Source organism: Cervus elaphus, chromosome X (assembly GCF_910594005.1).
Source record: "Cervus elaphus chromosome X, mCerEla1.1, whole genome shotgun sequence".
NCBI lineage: Eukaryota > Metazoa > Chordata > Mammalia > Artiodactyla > Cervidae > Cervus > Cervus elaphus.
This window is the reverse complement of record NC_057848.1, coordinates 158,013,436-158,034,265: the sequence shown is the minus strand read 5'-3', so window position 1 is coordinate 158,034,265 and position 20,830 is coordinate 158,013,436. Positions and strand designations below refer to the sequence as shown.

Genomic DNA, 20,830 nt, shown 5'->3' with positions numbered 1-20,830 from the left:
GCCTGGCGGGCTACAATCCATGGGGTTGCAAAAGAGTCAAAGAATCAGACATGACTGAGTGACTGAGCACACAATACACACACACACACACACACACACACACACCCCTATATATGAAAGTCAAAGTCGCTCAGTCGTGTCCAACTCTTTGCAACCCCACGGACTATACAGTCCATGGAATTCTCCAGGCCAGGATATCTTCCCAACCCAGAGATCGAAGCCAGGTCTCTGACATTACAGGCGGATTCTTTACCAGCTGAGCCACCAGGGAAGCCCTACATATATATGTGTTTTGCTGCACACCCAAAACTAACACAACCTTGTAAATCAAGCATACTTCAATCAAAACACACAGGGTGAGAGCAAGGATACAACCTGGAGGCATCCTGTCTACTGAAGAGCAGTCCTGAGGGAGAGAGTGGCCTGGGAAAATGAAAAAAGGGCTTCATATGGGGTTTTAGTCTAATTAGGAAATAGGAAGTCATTGAATGTTCTTGAGCTACAGTGATGAAATTAAAGGGCTGCTTTAGCAAGAGGAGGAGCAGCTGGGGAAGCAACTCTGGAGCAGTAAGGGGACTGAGGATGCTGCCTGGTGAGCCATGCTGAGGAAAGGAGGACAGTGGGTTGAGCCTGTGTGAACTGGTGGTCCAGTGGTTAGGACTCCACGCTTCCACTGCAGGGGGCTTGGGTTCAATCTCAGCTGGTGGAACTAAGATCCCACTAACCTCACAGTGCAACCAAAAAAACAAACAAAACAGAAAACAAAAAACCTCCTCTGGAGAAGCAATTCCATTCTTCATATGGGCTTTGGACAAAGCCACAGTTCTGTGGCTGATGGGTCAAAAGAATCAGGTAAGGAAATGGGAGCAGGACTCTAGCTCAGGTGGGTTTTTCTGGCTTAGAAATGGCAACAAAGGCTCCCTTTCCTGATCTACTCAGGCCTCCTCAGTAAATCCCAGACTTTCTAATGTTCTGAATGAGTAACATTAAAAAAAAAAAAAAGTAGGATCCAACATGAGTTCAACTTCTGACTTTGTGAAAAAAAAGATGCTAAACTACAAATATCATCATTCACAAAAGAGACTTTAACACTAAAAAAAAGTGGGAAAGGCCATTTTAGAATAAAGGGAAGTTCTATAAAAATGGAAACTCAGTATAGTTTCACTCTTCTTTCATTTAACTGTGAATGGATAGAAATTTTGCCCCATGTGGGGTGGTGGTACTCAAGCCTGGTCTGCAGGGATCACTGGTTTATGTGCCTTTCCAAAATGGTTCCCTGTGCAGTTTCAGCTGTAAGTATCAGCCTTGATGACCCTAAATTCAGCTGCCCAGCTCCTAAGAGCAAAAACACAAAGTTTGAGTTTTCTGTCATGGGTGTATCTAACATGGAAAGGCCAGGTAGAACCAGCCTCTTCTAGCCTTCTTAAAATGCAAGTGATAAGCCACAAAGGATCCTAGAACAAATATTGATATCTTCACATTCAATAATTTCATATTTAGTCTAGAGGGTTAGTGATTTTTTTCCTAAAAGGAAATTGCAGCCAGAGCTAATTGCTCAATCTGAAATGTATCTGGACATTGTTTAGATGTTGGAAAGGAAACGGTAACGTTGCAGTTTTTAGCAAAGAGGATGGCGTTATTTTAGAAAAAAAATGCAAATGTAAATTAATAGAAAACGCAGCCCTGAATGTTTTTCAAAGCTTTGATGTACACAGTCGAAATAGCACTCCTATTCTGAGCTTTCCTTGACATTTTTCTTATTTTGAAATGCGAAAGGAAATCCATCGGCACAGGCTCAATCCATTCCCATCCATTGATTTGTTAGCCAATCAATGGCCATTGTAATCTGAAAAAAATAACACCAGTTTCTATGAACCTTTCCAAGCGAGGCAGGGTTCAGCTAAGCTTAATAAAGAGAAAAACAGCAAGGACCATCTGGAAAACAGTCTTCCGGAGTCGCGAAAGATAGTGGCAGCCTTTGCCCAACCTGCTATAAATAAGTGTCTCAGGAAAAAAAACACCCGATTTTTAAATCTGTTTCTACTTAATACAGCTGCAATAGAAGTTTATTTAGCTTTTCCCTATAGCAGGAAGACTGTTTGCATTTTTATGACAAGGGTCTAAATGTTTTTCACAGCCATTTCCATCGCCATTATTTTGAGGAACAACATACCACTCGGACCTGTCTGTTGGCGTCAGCAGCACACAGCAGTGGCCCCGGTGGCCTCTGCACCACGAAACTGGCCTCCAAGCCCAGATTTTTGATCCCACTTCCTCTCTTAGTGTTGCAGCCATCACCCAAATCCTGGTCCACGAGGGAGAGCCAACTCAGGATGACCAAGTGTCACGTGCTGCAAATCAATTATTTCCCTGCCTGGACTCAAGCACTCAGTGGCTGTCTGCCAAGAGTCAAACGACTCAGCAAGGGAGGCACGAACTCACCAATGAAGGGCTATTGCTGGCCTGGCCAACCCCCCACGTGCTCACCTTTCTATCTTTCCTCACTGGCTAAGCCTCCTTCCACACTCAACACTCAGAATTCCTTCAGACACTCTTTGGAAAAGGGCAGCCTTCAGCTGGCCTTGGATGCCTGCGAAGTGAAGTGGTCCCCCCCTCCCCCGCCGCCGGGTGATGTCTGCCCTGAGCACCTGGCCACACCCGTGAGCACTCCCTAAACACCCATCCCACCCCAAAGACGGCTGGGATGAGGTTGGCCTCAGGATACTGTCCTATGTAATGAGCGATCCACCTCTCCGTTCTCTCTCTGTGCCCCAAGGGCTCATCCCATTTCCATGGATTGGCAGGAATGGTTTACCCCATGACACGTTCCCCGTGAAGGCATAATTACCCCTCTTGCGGCTCCCGGCAGCAGCATTCCATCTGTTGCTGCTGACCTCGGGCATTACCAGGACCGAGCTGGCTAGAGGAGCCCTGCTGCCGTTCCTTTTCCCAAGCAGAACTGCTGCAGGGAAATAAATGTGTGTAAGAGGGGAAAAAACTGGGAGGGGTGGTGAAGTCCACCTGAATGTGAATGTCCAATAATTTTGAAACAGGCTCCATCTGCTCACCATTGACTTTCTCTCTCAACAGAACGGGAAAACGGAGAGATTAGTGGTGGGTAAAGGGCTGCCACGATCTGCAGTGAGTCTATTACAGTGTTATGAGCAGGGCTCTCCCAAGTACACTAAAGGGCTAAATTAATTGGCTCAGGCTTAAGATGCTACAGGAGAAATGACAGTGGGGAGAGGTGGGGGTGGAGGAAGATGCCTGGTGGCTGAGAAGGCATGTCTGAAATCAGGCACATGTGAAAAAGAAACTGAGGAGAAATAAACCTGTTCTCTTCATGAAAAAACAGAAAAGGTGTTAGTTGTTACAATGTATCCCCCACTTACCTATGACTTATTCAGTCACCTGAATTTAAAGAAAAATCTCTGTGCTTATACAACCTTACAGACCCTTGCATCCAACTTACATTTAAATTTGGCACATGACCCACTTCCAACCATTAATTAATCACTCCCATGAATTGCACATATAAGTCAGAGAGGGAAATTCTGTCTTGTATTATTTCAAATTGAATTATCCAAAAGCCACAAATTACTTATTAAATCTTGGTCTAGACCAGTGGTTCTCAATCAGGGTCCATTTTGCCCCAGAGGGGGCATTTAGCAAGATCTGGAGACATTTTTGGCCATCACAACTAGGGGGGAGGGGTGACACTTTTGGCATCTAGTGAGTCGAGGCCAGGGATGCTGCTAAACACCCTCCAGTGCACAGGACAGCCTCCTACAACATAGAAGGATCTGGCCTAAAATGTCAACAGGGTCAAGGTGGAGAAACTGTGCTCTAATTAAAGGCAAATACAGTTGGCCTTTAATATTCATATCTTCGGTAGTCATCAAAGAAGAAAAATCCCATTTTCCTTGAAATCTAAGGTTGGCTTACACATATGTTTACTAAGGACATACTGATTCCTTTCCAAATAAATGAAACAGGTTCCCAGTCTGAATCTAGGAACATTAAAGCAATACTGTGATGATGGTGGAGCTAGCAGGGTGCATGTGAAATGCGTATTTCATCAGTCTAAATGGATGGAAATTAATATCTCATAAAATAAAATGATTATCTCATTATGTTCCATACAAAACCAAAATCAATACACTGCATCTTACTTAACCTGCAATTAGTGTTTTTAAAAACTAAACCAAGGAAATGTCATTCTTTCCCATTTCTTGCTAGCTGGATACACATTTCTGAGCATGAGGCATTAAAAAACAAACAAGCAGACAACCACCCCCCTCTTTTAAAGCAGATTTTTCCAGAGCATAAAAAGCTTCCTGAATCATTCCATTTTATTTATTACTGTAGATTCAATCATTCTTAGTGAACAAAACATGCAAACCATTCTGTTGGTTATGCCTGCCTGGCTTTCCAAATACCCTCAAAACTAGGATGATGAATCACATACTTTGGCCCCACTGTGCCAATTCATAGTAAGCAAAGAATTCAACACAGCAAGATAGGACATTCTGCTCAGTGTGTGTGGGGGGGGTGGGGGGTGGGTGGGGGTGGGGAGGTGGGTATGGGAGTCCTTCAGCCAATTGTTTCCATAAAGTCTTAAGAGCAGGTGCTGAGATTCTCAAAAATTCTTTTAGTTCTACAACATCCTATGTGATTGTGCAGTGCCCCCGGCATGAGGATGGACTTTGGTCAGGGAAGATGCATGTTCCTAGAGTTGGCCTAGAGTTTCCAGGCTAAAACCATGGAGGACAGAATGGCTGACGGCTACACTGTCTCAACCCTTTCAGGCCACCGTTCCTTTGTCTGAATTTTAAGGCCAAAGTGGGCACACACACAAAGGCAAAAACAACAACAACGACAAAAATGCCCAAGCATACCCAGTCCTGGCCACCAGCGAGGCCCAGTTCCGCTGCTGAGAAAGAACAGTTGCTCCAGTGCAGCTGGAGGAGCTTTTCCAGGGAACTGGTAATACCCTGGCTGTTAATGAATTATTTTTCGCCAGAATGTCGGATTCTTCCTGTGCTCCAGTAAACAGTCTGCTTCTGCCATGGGAAACAAAACCAGCTCCTTCCGAGGAGCTCGAGGAGGTCAGCCAAGGGTCCCCTGTGGGGGCAGCCCCCTCAGGAGCCAGAGCCACAGGCGCCTGACCTATAAATCACCGAAGCCCCGAGTCCATTATTCCAGCTCTTTCTGTCTCCTCGGGCCATGCCCAGGGCCAAGGGCACAATGCCCGCGGTGAGCCTTCCCCCACCTCCCCGAACTGTCCCTTCCTCAGGGCTTCTCATCTGCGGCACCGTGGGTGTGTGAAACTGGCCTTCCTGGTGCTCATGTTGTCTCTCGCGCAGAAACTGCATTTATTCCCTTGCTCTTGTTTTCATCAAGCTGTCAGGAAATGACTACGTGCATCCCCCCTTTTCCCTTCTCTTCTTTAAGACTAGCCCCAGCCCCAAATAACCCACTCTCAGTGCCAGGGTGTCTCCTTGGGCCCCTACTCTCCAAACACATATCCCCAGGAAGGATATTATTAGAGCAGGTGTTGAGGAAATCAGTCACTCAGGAGGGAGACAGCTCTCTGATGGACAAGGACACCAGCCTGGGGTGGAGGAAAGGAAAGGAAAGCCAGCCCTGTCCACCCGTACCCCTGCCCTGTTCTCTCGTCTCCATTAAGTTTCAGGGCCCACGTTCCTCACAGAAGGTGACTGAGCAAACATGCTCACAGGTGGGCTTGATGGGGACCCCCCCCAAATGACACCTTAGCTCCCCCAAATCAGAGCAGCCTGATGCCAGGCTGCTGTGGCTCTTGAGTCAGCCCAAGGCCTCCCACCTGCCATGGAGATGGAGGGTGTTCATGCCACCCGAAACTCCTGGAGGCGCTATGAGGCTGAAGGCACGGGCTGGTGGGGCAGAACTGCCGAACAGAAATCCGTACGTGATTCTAAAGGAACAGGTGACGTTCATCTCAACACTCTGGCTTATTTGACCAACACATTCCAAATATGATCATTTTAACATGTAATCAATAGAAAAATTATTAATGCGCTATTTTGCATTCTTTTTTTTTTTTTTGCACCAGGTCATAGAAATCCTGTGCCTACGTTATCATCATAGCATATCCTATTTTGGAGTAGCCACCTTTCACCTGCTGAAAAGCCACATATGACTAGTAGTTACTATACAGCATGGTGCAGATATAATATATTTCCATCATCATAGAGAGTTCTATTAGACAGTGCTGTGCTGAAAGACCAAATAAAACTGTGGGAAGAAGAATGACAGGTGAGAGCAGGCTGGGCAATAAGAATTATAGCAGAGACCGGAACTGCAAGACTGGGATGTTCTAGGAGCTCAGCCCTACCTCTAAGTGGAGATTAAAATGGGCTCTTATGAAAGGCCCCAGGGGCCGGCATGGCAAGGCCAAGAGAGTATAATCATTACTTAAGGCATCTGCAGCTTGAGCAGCCTGCATCTTAGCTCTTCGGATCTGTTTAAGGCAGGGGCTGGGACAGAAGATCGCCAAAGTCACGTATGTTCTTTCAATAACAATTCTGGGTTTGCAATCTAATTTGGCGAAGCAGATACAGAGGCATGATCAAATTACATGCGCCTGCCTCTGCGTGTGCATGCGTGTTCCCATGTGTGTTCTTGGCTGGAGAGAGAAGGAGGGTGTCATGTGCAAAATCCCAAAGTACTAACACGAGTCACCTCCTCAGCAGCTGCCATCAGAACATAGGAGAGCGGGAGCCTTGAGAGGCTCATCAGAAATGATGAACCACAAAGGAGACGCCTTGAGCTACAGAGAATGAGATGATGGGCATCCGGGCAGACGGTCAGGTGGGAGGGAGAAATGGTAATCAGAGGCATTCTCCAAAGACAAGCGCTGCCAACTCTACAGCAAGGATGTCACCCTGATCCCCAAATCAAGCTTAATTCAGAATCCCACACAGGCTTTTGTGCATGGGAGAGTGCAATTAACCATCTTTCCCCCTCCTCGAGAACCTCATTCTCTCTGAGGTCCCCCTCATATTCTCATCATGAAGGCAGGAGAGTCAGAAACACCTCATACAGGGATTCAAATCCTGGCTCTCCCAGTGGCCCCAGAATTTTTAGGGGCTTAAAGGCTACCATCTGGTTGGAAGGGGGCTAAAGGACTTTGCTTTGATGGTGCAGTGACAGAGCAAGAACCCATCTCATTTTTATTTAGAGTTTGTTTATTTGAGACATTTAAGAGTCAGAAATACCTTACCTACCCTCTGGCCCCACCATGGCCCTCAGGCTAATTACCCACTCGGTCTCATCCTCAGTTTCCTCACGGGTAAGATGGGAATGTGACTGCTCATCTCACACAGGCTTGTCAGCTTGGAACTCCTCAAGGCTAGAACTGCAGCATCACACCAGGTACTCCAAGACCCCAACCACACACAAACCTCTGGATTTCTCCCAGCTGGTCTCCCTTGATAATGACATAGCTCCCTCCCACCACCATTCATTCCATCAGTTCCATCATTTAGTCATTCAACTCTGGTTCATTCAGCGACGGTTGACTTTTGGGAATTCCAAGATGAAATGGTACAGTCTTTTCCATCTGAAATGGTTAGGGACTATTTGGGGTCTATCTCCTTAGCACATAAGCATGTACCCTGCTGGGATAGCCGAGCTGCCTCACTGGTGCCCCCTTCCCTCAGTTAGGTATTGCATTTGGTAGGGGCTGAGGACTCTAGTCCCGGGGAGAAATAAATAAGAGCCTTGAGGGAAGGATAGAGGAACACGTTGCCCCTTTAAGTCATAACCACTGAGGTCTGGAATCAGACACTCGACTGGAAATTTCTCTGAGTCTGATTCCTTATCTGTAAAATAATGCCTCCATCACATCATGGTTTCCCATATGCACAGTGTCTGGCAGACAGAGGGCAACAGCAAATGTTCATTTCCTTCTCGACTTCTTTCCCTCCGCTACCCCCCTGCTTCCCCAAAACTAAGGTTAGAGAAGGAGCCAGAGGATAGATACTTGCTCTCTTCTTACTGTCCATTCAGAGCACACTGGGTGTGGATGTCCCCATGTACAGAATACTTCCCTCCTGGGTCAAATGGCTCTGGCGAGACCAGTCCTATCTAGTTTTCGGGGTCATCATAGCCAGAGCTATATTGGTCGTCTGGTGTTATAGCGCTCCCAGCAACACCTTGTCACACACCTTCCAGCCTTTTCTTTTTCTTCACTTTTTTTTTCTTTTTTTTGCATTTCAGGGGCCCGGTCTTCTGGCTAAAAGACTTTTCATTTATTTTACAGTTCTTGCCCAAATGCCCACCAACCAAGTTCTCATACTGGCAACTGGCATCACCTGCAAAGCTGTTTTCTCATTTGTTTCTGAGATGGGCAGCCTTTCCTGGGCCAAACCTCACCTCTGGAGGTCTGGGGCTTCTTTGCATGATAAAAGGCCTCCCTAGGTGGCTAAATGGTCCCATGGGCTAGTGCCAAAGCAGCCAGGACCCCCAAGATCCAGTCTGACTTGGCTCCTGGTGCCCAGCCACCTGGTGGATGCCTCTGGCAGGCATCTGGCAGGATGAGACAGACGTGCCCGCTCACGGGATACTGTGTATGGGGTGGGGGTACAGTGGCTTCTCTGGGCTTCTAAGGGGCAGAGAAACTGGGATGCCCCCCAGCTTTCAGCCTTCCAGCCACCCCGCTGCCTTCCAAAAGAAGCACAGCTCCCCGTGTTCCCCTTTGAGAAGAAAACGCCAAGGACAATCAGTGGGTAGGGGTTCCCACCCGCTAGCCTCCCCACTGTACTGCCACCTCTTTCCTGTAACAAAGGCACATCACAACACATTTTCAAAGTTATCCGAAATCTCCTGGTCAATCAACAAACGATTCTGGTGACTCGAAAGGAGGAAAAGAGACATAGAAACAGTCCCGGAAAGACTCACCCGGGAAAGCATAGAAAACCTTGCCCGATGCATGCAAGGCTAAGAATCGTTTTCTCCCTGCTGGCTGCTTTTCTCTCTGTTCTAAAGAGCAGCTTCCAAGAATCAGCTAAATAAAGGGATCACACCAGAGGATGAGAGATAATGCTAAACCAACAAAAACAAAGACCCAAAATGAAACAGAGCCAACCATGAGAATCCGCGGTTATCAAAACTTTGTTTGGCCGTATCTATTTATCATCGCTGCACACCCGGGCTCTGCGGAATATCATTCTGTTGATGTCACTTACCCTCAGCAAAATATTTACACATCCTTAAAAACGCCAGATGAGGGGGGCCGCCCGCGCACTGCCGCGAGCGGCCCCTCGAGCCCCGTCGCAGAGTTCTGGGCAAACCGTGAGGTGGGGGCACGACGGTGGGTGGCTCCAGCGGGCACAGGTAAAAGCGCCTGACAGTCCCCCGGAACGCGGCCACCCAGGCGCTGCGCCCTGCCCTGCCCACCTCTCCCCTACCTGACTCTGCAAAAAGCAACCACATCGCCGATTACTGGTGTCAGCGCCTCCTCCTCCTCCTCCCCTGCCCTTCTCATTGATTAAGTTCTCAAACCATTGTTAAAGCCGGGTTGCTTTTCCCTGGAAAACTGGGCTGAATTCATTAAGCTTCCCCCATCACAAAAGGAATATTCATAAAAGTTTGGCAGGCAGAGAGGGAAGCGGACTGCGTGCCTCGGGGTGGGTGACAATTCGCTCCTCCAAAGCCACCTTCTTCTTCCGTGCCTCATCCCTCTCTCCGGCCATCCGTCGTGCCCCAAACCTACTCCAGGGACTTCTGATAGGGAAGCACAAAGCAGCAGCTGTTGGCAACATTTCTACCCCTCGCCGGCAACTGTGGTGGGATGCCATTTCCCCACCCAGGCGGAGCTTATCCTGAACAATAGTCGGGCTTTAAATGGCAAACAAGCAAACACACAGAGCATAACCCCAACCCCGAAAAAGCCAACAGGGAGAGAGGCAAGAAGTCCCTTCGCAGCAAAAGGCACCGCTGAAACGCACGCCAAAATGCAGCGAGAAGGCTGCTCGGTGCCTAACATGGCAGAAAGCCCTAGCTGGTGCGGCCACCCCGGGTCTGGGCATTGGGGGGCACGAGGACTCCCGGGGCGCCAATGCACACTCACCCAGCTCCGGGAGGATGCGGGGCTGGCCAAGCGTCACAAAGACGAGCCCAGTGCGATCTGGCAAAACCCAACTTTCCACCCGGCTCGCCAGGGCCGCCAGATACGTCAACAGAATCCATCTTTCGAAGGGCCTGGAAGGCGCCGGGTTTTCCGGGCCGGGGCAGAGCAACAGAGCCGAAGGCGGCCCGGTGCGATGCCCGGGCGCGGAGTCCACCGCGCGCCGCCCTCTGCGCCCTGTGCCAGCGCCGGTGGCGGCCCGAAACCCACTTCGGGGCCCCCGCCCCGCCGCCCTGTGCCGCCTCCCCGGCCGGCCCCGGCCCCGCCGGCCAGTGCGCGGCGCTGGGAGCAGGAGCGGGGCCCGGGGACGCCGCGCGGGTGGCGGCCTCGCCTCGCGTCCCCGCCCCCGCCGGCCCTCCCCGCCGGCCCCGGCCTCCAGGCGCCGTCCTGCCCCCGGGAGCAGGCCCCTCCCCGGGCGCCGGGCCCCGCCAGGCGCGCCCAGCCCGGCGCGCCCCCTGCGTCCCGGTGGCAGGTCCGCGCGGGGAGGGCGCGGGGTGGGGGGGTACCCCGGCCCGCACGGGGGCGCCGCGGCCGCTACCTCGCAATCGCGGCCGCCGCCTCCAGGAAGCCGTGGGGTGGTCGCGGGTGCGGGGACTCTCCGGTCTGGCCTCGCCGCCGGCCGCCTGAAGGGGGTGCGCAGCGGTGGGAGCTGCCGTCGCCGCTGTCACCGAGCTGCTGTCGCCGCCGCCGCTGCCGGTCGTGCGTGAGCGTGTGTGCGCCTGTGTCCGGACGAGTGTGTGTCTGCGTGCGGCGCCCGGCCTTTACTATATACACCGAGGGGTGGGAGGAGGCGGGGAAGGGGAGGGCTTGGGGGAGGTGGCGGAGGAGGGGGAGCAGGAGGGGGGCGAAAGGGTACCCGAGGAGGCGGCTGCTGAGGACGGACAGGTGATCTCGCCCACGGGGAGGGCGTGGCTGTGGGAGGCGCGGGGTGGCGGGAGGAAAGGGTGCCGGGGCGCGGGGGCGACGCCGGGGAGGGCCGGTGGAGCGGGGACCCTGCTGCTTCCCAGCAGGCTGGGGACCATTTCAGACCCCAGGATGCTGGGAGAGAACAGAGCCCAGCCGGGAGGGAGTGGCGGGTGGATGGAGGCGGCAGAGGTGCCGAGGGCCCAGCGACCATCTCCTAAAATGCCAATTGTGATACAGGTCGAAGATCTTTCTCCCAAGGTGTGAGATGATTGAAGACAAAATTAGCCCACGGACATAATCTCATTTCCGCATACTTGCCGAAGAGGTGATGCATCTGTTAATCTAACATTTATTAAGCACCCAGTGTTTGCCAGACACTGGGCTAAGAACTGGCCTTACAGAGATGATGACTATGTGGTCGCCAACCAGTAAATAAATCATAGGTATCAGTAGTAGTATTGATCATTTTAAAACAAAGTAAAAAAAAAAAAAAAAAAAAAAACCTAAATACTATAAATGTTTTAAGAGAGAAAAGGAATCAAATACATTGGCTTAATTAATCCCTAAAGATGAAAAGAGTTTTTTTCTGGTAATCAAAACAGGATGCAGATATTTGAGAGAGAAAGGTAGAGCAGAAATTACTTGAATCAGAGCAGAGAGTGCTGGTCTGAATCTGGATGTCTTTTGCGTGTTCAAACCTCGAGTCTGGACACTCACATGAGTAGTGGCCATGACTTGCCCTTTTGTAGAATTGGGGGTGACCAGAGTGTGTAGTACATACAGAGCAGCCTGCACATTTATGATTAGTATGGGAACTGGAACTTGGGTTTGAAAGGTTCAATTCTAACCTTGTTGTGTTGCAAGCATAATATGGTAGAAACCAGGGCCATGTCATACCTTTTGTGGGCACTTTGCCTTTGTGGACTGTTTCCTCCATAGAAAAAATGGTAAAAATTACATTTTATGATTGCATTGGTATAAAGATGAATGAATTAATATTATATATTAAAACATTTTCTTTGACCTAAAACAACACGTTTTCTTCTGACTTTGAAAGAAATTTGAAAATCTGATTTTAAAACATTTCCCTGAGCCCCTGAAAATATTTTGGGCCTCAGGCATCATGCCTACTGCCCCTAAGGGAGAAGTCAGCCCTGGTGGTACCTTTCCTTGATACTGAATTTCTTCTTTTGAATGAAAAAAAAAAGACTTAAACTTAGAAGTACCCGATCGACCTAAGGGCAGAAAGACACACAATGCAAGTTTAAGAACTGATAGAAACGAGTATCAACAGAAAGTACCAGTTCCTGCTTGTTGCGGTCAGGTTCTGGAGGTTTTAAATCAGCTCCAAGTCATTAATGATACCTGTGGAAATATTTGTCTGTGAATTCGTCTTCAACCATTTCAGAAACCAAAGACTTCCTCTATAGATTTGAGAAGTGTTCTGAGTCGTGGATCAGGTATGTGAGGTCTCGGCTGCCAGGACCTAGTCTGAATACAACTAAAGACACAGCTGGGCAATTATAATTGGGCAAGTTCATGGATGAAAGAACCATAAAGGTTTTGTGTGTGTTGAGGGGGTATGTGTGTATAAGGTAGGGATTGATATCCTGGAAGGCAATTACTAGCCTATTTCTTTTGTTGGCCTCATCACAGCCCTGGGTTAATGTTTGATCCTCACTGGCAGTTGTGATTCATATTTGTTGCCCTTTGAGGTGCTTATGTTTTCAGGAAAGACTGTATTGATTCAGATTAATGCATAATAAACAGGCATCATGGCCCCCATTTCCAGAGAAATGTGCAGTGGCACCCTTCTGTACTTTCACTGCAGCTGCCCTTGCAGAGAGAAGGTGAAAAGAGGAGTCTATAAGGGAGGGTCTGCACTGGGGGGAGGAGAGGTTTGGGGATATAAATAGGACATTAATATGAAAGAATTTTGTTCATACAGAAAATGGAGGGAGGAAAGGACATGCCCAAACAGCAGGGAAGAACCAAAAAAAAAAAAAATCTTTCAGGGTTAATCAGGGTGATTGTTGAGATCTGTAATTCAAACATTTAGTGATTTTAAGTAAAGACTCAGGAAATTTCCCATTTTGGATCTGATTCTTTGATCTATATCCTGCTTTTCTAATACAGAATTGACTCATAATCCAGTTTCACGTACTTGCCAGATGAGTAATTCATTCATTTGTGCATTAAACATCTATGAAGCACCTGCTGTATGCTACTCACTGAGCTAAGGACTATGGTTAGAGATGGTCAACATATACTGCTGATCTCAAGGAGCTCATAGGCCAGTAAACAAACTATTACCAATACTATGTGACACCATGTGTACATGAGGAATTATAAAATGGGCTAAGTGAACACCAGGGGAGTGGGCCTATCACTGTGCAGGAAGACGTAGCAAGTGGCATGGGGCAGGGAAGTCAGAAAAGATGGCATAGACATGTTGCTAAGAGCAGAGCAGTGAGAGATGAATGGGAGTTTTTCGAAGAGAGGGTCATTACAAGTGAAGGGAACAGCAGGCACCAAAGCTCAGATGCAAAGCACGTTCTGGAGGCTTCAAATGCTCTGTGAGGCTGGAGAAGGGGCTGTGAAGAATAGCAGCAAGGAGGGGGTGGAGGAAGCTATGGGTTAGCTAGGGTTTGTCCTGTAAAGGAGCTTTTTCCTGTAATCAGTGGGGAGCTACTGAAGGACTTTGAGCAAGGGAGTGACCAGGAAAGATTTGGGTTAAGGAATGATCACTCTGGTGTTGGGTGGGAAGGGCTGGTTGCAGGGGGGTGAGATAGGCAGCAGGGAGACCAGGTGAGAGTGACTGTGGCATGACCAAAGTTTGAGTCAAGGCAGTGCCAGCAGACATGAAGGATCAGAACTTGAGTCAAGTGATTCTGGGGATATAGGATCAACAGGACTGAGTGATGGAGCAATCAGGAGGAGTTGGAATAACTTGTGCCTGACTTTCTAAATTGGGTGACAGTGGGTGGGGGTGTGATCACTGTGATAGAGGTCCTGAGGAAGAGAAGCAGATTAGGAGCTGGAGATGATGAACACTCTAGGGTCCCCCAGAAGCAGATCCTGAATGTAAAGGTGAAGGAAACACTGATAGGGAAGTAGGAAAGGGAAAGAGAGAGGCGGCAGCCAATAGCGGGGCTGCCAATTACCACCATAGGCAACTGGAGCAGAATCCCGCAAGCAAACTCTTGGACATGATGCAAAGCACTCATTTCAAAATTGTCCCACTCAAGAGGTGAGGAAGCTCATTAAGGGCCCAGGGGGCGCTGATTATCTGGCAATTTTAACCTGCCATCCGGCATAGGCAGAGAGCCCTTCCCAGGTATTGGGAGAAGATATTGGCAGCTGGACGTGTGTGGAGCACTTTGAAATGGTGGCATCCCAGGGATGGGGGTGGAGCACCATCAATGTGCACTCCAAGGAGCTCTGGTTAGGATATCTCGAGTTGGAAGTGCCTCTTGGGTAACCACATAAAGAAGTCCAAGAAACATTCACAAGAACGGGTCTGGAATTCAAACTCTAAGCTGCAGACCTAGATTTGGGAGGGATTGGGCCCTGGATGTTGGTCAGTGGGTGTTGATGAGCTCCACAGAAGACACATGTGATTTGAGTTGAAGGCTGAGCCCATCACCCTGGGCTGTGCCAACGTGATTTGATCTAATCTGCATAAACACTGTTGTGGATTTCTGTAGGAGTTGCTGGAAGCCCTGAAGTTGTTGATGCAAGTTTAATGCTCATTGGTATTGAATGTCACTGAGGGAAAGGGTCCACTGCTTGCAAGAAATTCTTAAGGGGTCTATATTTTACTGAAGTTGAATAATGTATTTAAAACTGAAACTCTTTAAAAAATTTTTGTGGTCAAGAATATTTACTGGATGATTAAGTGACTGAATGAGGCAGGCATTTGAAAACATAATCACAATGCAAAAGGGATAAATACTGGAAAAAAAATGCAAGCAGTAATTAAATCACAGAGGTTTGAAATCCAACCCAGGCTCCAGGAAAGAGGATGGAGAGCATTCAGCGAGACAGTCCAGCTGCAATGACATTTTGACCTAAGGAATATCCAGAATCACAGGATAAGGGAAAGGTTTTGACTGTTTTGATAGAACAGAGACTTTGTGGTTGGCATGGGGGCTTAAGTATTCTTCATTCAGAGATCTGTTATGAAATTTCCTATGCCCTGATTTTATCCAAAGACCATAATGGAGTCCAGTGAAATTTTTGATAATTTTGGCAAAGAGTGAATCAAAGGATTTGTGAGTTGGTCCTTCAGTTAGGCAATCGACAAGCATATCTCCAACAGCTGTTACTTTACAGTAATGAACCACATGCTTCCCTGGTGGCTCAGATGGTAAAGAATCTGCCCGCAATGTTGGAGACCTGGGTTCGATCCCTGGGACGGGAAGATCCCCTGGAGAAGGGAATGGGGACCAATCCAGTATTCCTGCCTGGAGAATCCCTTGGACAGAGGAGCCTGTATGGACCCCATACAATCTGTGGGATCACAAAGAGTCGTACATGACTGAGCGACCAACACACAGACACACACACAACACGTGGAGCAATGAGGTACTGAGCAATGAGAGCCCGAGGCCTCTCATAGTCCAGGTGTAGCTCTGTGTAGTCTCAGTCAGAAGGGCATTTGATTTCAGAGGATTTGCGGGAATTGTCAAGGGTAAGAAGTAGGCTTATTATAAAGGGCATTGCTTGTGGCTGCTCCATTCTGCATTCGCCATTCCTCTTTCCTAACATCAGAGCCCTAATGCTATTCATGTATCCATCCCTCTCCTTTGAAATCATGTACCTTAGAATTTGATCCTAACTTTAGGATGGGGTCTGTTTGATCTGAGGATAATTGCTTCCCTCCTGCTATAAGCTGGACCAAATAGGTGAGAGGAGAGATTTGCTGGGAAGAATACCTCCCTCTCCCAATCGAGGTGAAGACAGTGTAACCACAGTTGCAACTGACAGCAAGAACAGGATGCAGCTGACCATGTAATTGACCATCTAAACTTGGACACTACTAAGGATGAAAGGAGTTGCTATTACTAATTATGTCAGGGCAAAAGGCGTAAACTGGGTTTTCCCAACAAACCACAATGGATGATCACAACAATGCTAGGAGGGAGCCGATGCTCAAGCAACACAACAAAAACAGAGAAAGAATCTGAAACTATTACGATGTTATTGAACTGCTAGAACAACCACCTGAAATTGCACTTCCTATTATGTAAATCATTACCCTGCTGTATAGGTTAAGTTTCTTTGAATCAGGTCTCTCTGCTTGCAATTGAAAGCATCCTTAAACATACATGCAGGATTACAGAATTGTTTTTGTTTGGTTTTAGTCCCAGGTAAGGGGTAAAGGCTATTCTGAAATCGAGAAATCTAACAAAAATAAGTGGAGGGAGAAAGTAGGTCAGTAATTGATATTTTAATCTGACTGAGGACAAGTGCAAAAAATAGTCTAAACTAGAACATGTTGAAGTACACGGTTCGCTGTGCACATAGTGGTTTTCATGCTAGCAGCACCTTGGAGGCACTCTCCTGCCTCTGACAGAGGGTGAGACTCCTGTAATGAGTGTCAGGAAAGGTTGTTTCTATCTCCTGTCCTCTCTCTGCCCTGTCTGAGTGTCTTTGAGCCAGCAAGGTTCTCTTTCTGGGCTCAGATACCTTGTAACAGCCGCAGCTGGCATCCCCCTCATGTCTTGTCTTGCTGACTTAATCACAATATCAAGGGAGGACCCATGGCTTACATTTCCTGCTGAACCTATGTTAGTTAGGAGGACTTCCATAAGTAACTGTTAAGGACATGAAAGTAACCTAAATGTTCATTGACAGAGGAATGAATAAAGAAGATATGATACATATATACAATGGACTATTACTCAGCCACAAAAAAGAATGAAATAATGTCATTTGCAGCAACATGGATGGACGTAGAGATATTGTACTGAGTGAAGTAAGTCAGACAGAGAAAGACAAGTCTCATATGATATCACTTACATGTGGATGTAAAAATGATACAAATGAACTTATTTACAAAGCAGAAATAGACTCATAGACATAGAAAACAAACTTAGGGTTATCAAAGGGGAAAAAGTGGGGAGGGAAAAGTTAGGAGTTTGGGATTAACAAATACACACTACTAAGTATAAAATAAGCAACAAGGACCGACTGTATAGCACAGGGAACTATATTCAATATCTTGTAACAACCTACAACAGAAAAGAATCTGAAAAAGAATATATATAATTTTGGTGGCTCAGTGGTAAAGAATCTGCCTGCCAATGCAGGAGACATGGGTTTGATCCCTGGTTCGAGAAGATCCTCTGGAGAAAGGAATGGCAACTCACTCCACTGTTCTTGCCTGGAAAAACCCATGTACAGAGGACCCTGGTGGGCTAGAGTCCATGGAGTCAGAAAGAGTCAGGCACAACTTGGCAACTGAACAAGAACAATATATATTATATGTATAACTGAACCACTTTGCTGTATACCTGAAACATTGTAAGTCAAGTACACTTCAATAAGAATATATTAAAAATAAAATTTAAAAGTAATGGCTAAATTCATGAGGATCTCGCCTCACTCAATGAGCACTTTGGTCTTATTACTAAGGAGCATCAATATTCTTCATCTTGTACAAGTATTATAACTATCAAATGCAGTTATCTTTTCCATGTAGAGGGAGGTTGTGGACAGAGTTGGTTTGGGGTTGAAGCCATGTGATCATCACCTGAGGCTTTTGGAGTTTGTCCAATCAACGGAGAGCCCTGTACAAGCCACGTGATCATCACCTGAGGCTTTCGGGGCTTGTTCAATCAATGAAGAGTCCTGTACAAGCCAAGTGAGAAGCCAGGTTGCATGAGACAGAGGGGCATGCATATTCATCACCAAGAAAGGACCAGAAACAAAAATTATAGTCACAGGCATGAAACAATAAGGCAGTGGATTTTGGTTAAGTGGAAAACAGACCCAGATTTGGTTTTGGAGAGGTGACAATTTGCTGGATGGGATTAATAGTACCAACTATGACATGAGTGTGATTGAAATACTGCCACATAAAGGACCAAGGATAGGCTAGTTCAGAGATGGCCACACACCACCCAGCCTTTCAATGGGTAAATGATGCTCAGAGAACTACACACACACACACACACCCCTTTACATCTGCCACCTCCTCTATTCTTTCCAGGTGCCTGATTTACCTTTTCCTCTCCTAAAAATCCATTCAGAAATGAGCCAGTCTGATCTCCCAGTGACAAAGGAAAAATTGACAAAGTTGCCCTGGAGTAAGGAGCATTGACAATTAGAATATTATCCAAAACAATCCTAAAAAATAACTGCCGAGACACTCCAAGGCAGGAGTGTTCATGTTAAAGGGGACAACGAGCAGTGGCCCCTTAACATCTCCAATCACTGAAAACCACGCATGGTCCCCGTGCCTGGCCCTGTGGTCAGGACAAGAGTCTATCTCTGCAGTTGGCCCTTGGAAGAAGAGCTGCTGAGGGCTTTCTCAGCCATCAAACCCATCCGCTTCTGGGAGGGATTAGTGATCTCTCCCACAGATACATCCTATCTGACCTAGCTAGCACGCAGCTTATAAGCAAACAAGAACACAGACGTCGATTTCACAAATGGCTTATGCCACAAAATGCACCGCACTCCTGCAGCTTCCGTGTGTAGGGCCTGTCAAGTGTGTCCGATTCAAGAGTGGCAACTCTCTCCAACACAACTGACAAGATTTCTGTTGCTATAAGTTCAAGGGTAAAATGACTTGCAAGATCCTTCATTTTTGAACAGGACATCAATGTGTAATACAGGAGGGACGCCAATCATTTCATTTTTATTCAGTTGGGAGGATTTCTCAAATCACAGAGTTTTATGAACAGAACAATTTTATAGGGGGGAAAGAGAGCAAGAGTAAAATCTCTCTGGCTAGGATGGCTCACAGGTTTCATTGCTGCCCTTTGCATTTGTGGTCTCTCTGCCAGGTCAACATCCATGTGTTCTCGTGAGATTACACTCCATCAGTCCCTGCCCACCTTGGCCCCTCCAGGTGACTCTCTGGTACTCTTAATCCCTGCCTAATTTCTGGGCCAGACCACCAGTGTGTGGGTCTGAGGTTGAAAATGGCTCCTCCCAGTGTCCCTGAGGCATCGCTCAGCCCCATTTAGCAGCTCGTCCTCTCCATGACCCTTCCCCACACTGGCCCCAGCCCTAGGATCAGGCTTCTGGGTCTGTGACTCTGCATAGCTCTCATGCCTTCCATTGGAAATGTAGCCCCATCACCAAACCCCACTCACAGCATCCCCATCAGTCTCTGTATGTATAACATAAAGTTGGTTTCTCATTTACAGACATCTTGCCTTAAAGAGACTGTACCCAAACTTGATACGAGTTTGATCTTCATAAATTGCAGACTACCACCATCCTGGATTATCTCTTTCACTCCTATTAGATGGGTCCTCATTACGAGATTTATAGTGGTTGTTTTTGACTTTTTGAAGAACAAATATTTTATCTGCAAATAGAGGTGACCTTTTAAAAATGTTGCTTTAGAAAATATTCACATTTAATATAGAAATACTGTAGACTACATATAATTCTTTTAAAATGATTTTCATTATAACATTCATTAAAAATTAAATATAAGTGTAAAAGGCTATTCTATCTTCAGTATAAACATTTAATCATACCCACTCTCAAATATCTGTATATTCTCTCCAAATTTTTCTCTTTATAGCACTTACTCAAGTGAGATAATAATACACATAATTGTAGTCCTGCTTTTGTCTCTTAATATCTTCAACTAAGATTTCCCATAGCATTCTAGTAATGTTACATAATCAAAATAAACATTTTCAATGGTTCAGTAAACAATTTTATTAAGTGGATTTGTCACCATATACTTAAGATTTTGCTCTACTGTTGGAAATGTAGGCTATTTCCAAATCCTGCTGTTATAAAGAATCTACAATTAGTATCTTTGTGTATACCAATGTTTCCTATTAATAATTATTTCTCAGAATAAATACACAACTGGAATATTTCTGGAGCAGACATAGAAACATTTACATGTCGCCAAACTGATTTTAAAAAGGATGTTCCACTTACAACTCCAAATATGAGCTCTTAGAGTACTTGCCTTATGAGTATTTACTAGTATAGACCAAAATATTTGTCTTATTTTGCTTTAAATTATACTTCACTGATTACTAGGGAGATGGACCATTTTTATTTGTGTGCTTTCCACTCATATACCTAAGAGAATTGTGAGTCTACTGTTTATACTCACATTAATTAAACAATAAAATTTACATCTTATTTATCTGGATGTGTCTTTTATTTAGTACAACATAAATGTATATCATTATAGCAAAAAACAAATCCCAGAAGTGATAGTTCATACGGTAGCTCTATTTTTAATTTTTTTGAGGAAACTCCATACTGTTTTCCACAATGACTGCACCAATTTACATTCCACCAACAGTGTAGGAAATGGCAACCCACCCCAGTATACTTGCCTGGGAAATCCCATGGACAGAGGAGCCTGGTGGGCTGCAGTCCACGGGATTGCAAAGAGTTGGACATGGCTGAGTGTCTGAGCATGGATGCAACATTGCATGTGTGTGTGTGGGGGGGGTTCCCTTTTCTCCACATCCTTGCCTATATTTGTTAACTACTGTATTTTTTTTTAATAATAGCTGTCTTAACAGATATAAGGCAATA

At 46.6% G+C, this 20,830-nt stretch overlaps 1 protein-coding gene across 2 annotated transcripts in view; it reads right to left on the bottom strand.

Annotated features, from left to right (window-relative positions):
- The window catches only part of RAI2 (retinoic acid induced 2), a 79,618-nt gene extending 68,694 nt beyond the window's left edge, over positions 1–10,924 (bottom strand). Inside the window, exon 1 of one of the 2 annotated variants that reach the window (XM_043896980.1) lies at positions 10,710–10,924. The gene's annotated coding sequence lies outside the window, so the exon portion shown is untranslated. Of the gene's footprint in view, positions 1–10,114; positions 10,512–10,709 lie in introns of those variants that run through there. The other variant, XM_043896979.1, reaches the window with a different exon arrangement.
- Positions 10,925–20,830: the final 9,906 nt, after the last annotated feature.